Source organism: Schistocerca americana, unplaced genomic scaffold, assembly GCF_021461395.2.
Source record: "Schistocerca americana isolate TAMUIC-IGC-003095 unplaced genomic scaffold, iqSchAmer2.1 HiC_scaffold_47, whole genome shotgun sequence".
In the NCBI taxonomy this organism is placed as follows: domain Eukaryota; kingdom Metazoa; phylum Arthropoda; class Insecta; order Orthoptera; family Acrididae; genus Schistocerca; species Schistocerca americana.
The window spans coordinates 1285001-1287500 of NW_025726203.1; the positions used below are offsets into that span (position 1 = coordinate 1285001).

At 56.6% G+C, this 2500-nt stretch overlaps 1 non-coding gene across 1 annotated transcript in view; it reads left to right on the top strand.

The window, feature by feature from the left end:
* The first annotated feature begins 2494 nt into the window (after positions 1-2494).
* Positions 2495-2500, top strand: part of LOC124584065 — a 1910-nt gene continuing 1904 nt past the window's right edge. The window contains exon 1 of the ribosomal RNA XR_006974480.1: positions 2495-2500. This exon is cut by the window's right edge and continues 1904 nt beyond it. This is a non-coding gene — a ribosomal RNA (small subunit ribosomal RNA).

A 2500-nucleotide genomic window follows, 5' to 3' on the forward strand; every position in this document is an offset into this window, starting at 1 on the left:
TTGCGCCTTAACCTAACCTATATTGCGCCTCAATGTAACCTATATTGCGCCTCAATGTAACCTATATTGCGCCTCAATGTAACCTATATTGCGCCTCAATGTAACCTATATTGCGCCTCAATGTAACCTATATTGCGCCTCAATGTAACCTATATTGCGCCTCAATGTAACCTATATTGCGCCTCAATGTAACCTATATTGCGCCTCAATGTAACCTACATTGCGCCTCAATGTAACCTATATTGCGCCTCAATGTAACCTATATTGCGCCTCAATGTAACCTATATTGCGCCGCAATGTAACCTATATTGCGCCGCAATGTAACCTATATTGCGCCGCAATGTAACCTATATTGCGCCGCAATGTAACCTATATTGCGCCGCAATGTAACCTATATTGCGCCGCAATGTAACCTATATTGCGCCGTAACCCAACACACGTTGGGCCTTAACCCAACACACGTTCGGCCTTAACCCAACACACGTTGGGCCTTAACCCAACACACGTTGGGCCTTAACCCAACACACGTTGGGCCTTAACCCAACACACGTTGGGCCTTAACCCAACACACGTTGGGCCTTAACCCAACACACGTTGGGCCTTAACCCAACACACGTTGGGCCTTAACCCAACACACGTTGGGCCTTAACCCAACACACGTTGGGCCTTAACCCAACACACGTTGGGCCTTAACCCAACACACGTTGGGCCTTAACCCAACACACGTTGGGCCTTAACCCAACACATGTTGGGCCTTAACCTGCTCTGTAATTGTCATACGACGCGTTAAATTAGTGTAGTGTTGCCTAACTGCAACCCCCGCAACATAGTTTGCTACTCGCACTGCCCGGTCCGCAGTGTATCGCTTCATGTTAAACACCTTGCAGCTATACACTGTAATGTGGATGGCAGCAGGACGTACATGCTCAATGCCCTTTGCAGTTGTTCATTGGCATTTGCAGTTGTTCATTGGCATTTGCAGTTGTTCATTGGCATTCGCATGGCGAAGCACTTAGCCTACGCTGTGGTACGGCCTGTGTCAACTGTCCGCTGATGTTGTACGTCCAAATCACACACTGTACTGCACATTGGTCCTCATGTACTGAATGATACATCGTGGTACATGTGACCGTACAACGACTGCGCCAACAACGGCGAACCATGCGGTCCAAATGTTGTGCACTCAGCTACGTGTCGTCTCCCTATAAGAGCTGGATTGCAGTGTGGTATGCCCTGGATGGCGATCAGCATGAGCCGTCTGTTGATGTAGTGGCGCGTGTTGTCAGACGTAGTCGTCTCTTCTCACACACCGTGATAGCATGGTGCACTGCGTTCCACATCTGCGACATGCGACAGAGGCCGGTTGACAGTCGTTCGCGCAATGGACATCGCATACGTACGGGGGCCACCTTCCACGTGTTCGCGAAGCGTGCACATGTTGTTGCGTGTATGTGGGCAGACATAGTGTGTCGTGACACCTGACACAGGCATGCAACAATCGTTGAATTTGCAAATGGCGATGGACGCCTACGTTTGCTGGTGACGTTACGCAAATGAACAACTGGTAAACCGTTGTGGTGCGGTTGTTCTCGCTAGAGGTGAATCAGTGATGGCGACGATCGGTTGAGCTACCAACCGGTTGTTCCAGCGATACCCACCATGCCCATGAACGTGAATGGCATCTGGGTGTGAAGCGATACGCGGCGGTGGCTGGGTGGGACCGTCCCCGGCCGGTGAGGGGGGGCCTCCCGGCGTGCTGGCCGCGCGGTGCGTGGGCGCACGCGCTACAGCCGGCTGGTGGGGGCGGCCAGTGGCAGGCGCGCCGGCCGACGGAGGCGGCAGGCGGCGCAGCTGCGCGCCGGCGCACCCTGCACGCGGCGCCGTGCGGCCAAAGTAGGTCCTCGCGGGCCCGGTGCGAAGCGCGGTGGACATCTGCAGTGTGCTGGTCCGATTGAGGACTGTGTGCGCTGAGGATGCGCCGCCGCCCGGCGCTCGGCGCCGCGACGCCGTCTGCTGCTCGGTCGCCTCTGCGGTTCTCGCAGGTGGTTTGTATCGCAGCTGTGCGGACGTGTTGGCGCGTGCGCTGTGCTGGGAGAGTTCGCTTCGGCACCCAAGTGGGGCTTTTGTCCTTCTGTGGCGCTGGCGTTGGAGCTGCCGGTCACCGTAGGTGGCGCGTGTTGTCTCCCGCCGGCAATGCCACGACAGCACGCTCCCGGGCCTCTGTCGGCAGCGGCAAGCTCAGTTGGGAGCACGGGTGGTCGCACCTAAAGCGTCTACTCGCCAAACTCCGGGCGATTGCGCCTCTCTCGAACCCGACCAAGTACTTAGGACGGCGCTGCGCGCCGCCGGGACCTGAGAGGGTTTCGAGGTGTATGGTGCAGGGGAGCTCAGCCTCCTCCTGTTTGCAGAATAATTGAGCGGACGCTTGCGTGTTCGCGTGGGCCCCCGGGACACACTCCCGGGCGGCCGGCTGCTCAGCTCTAGTTGACGCAGCTCCCTG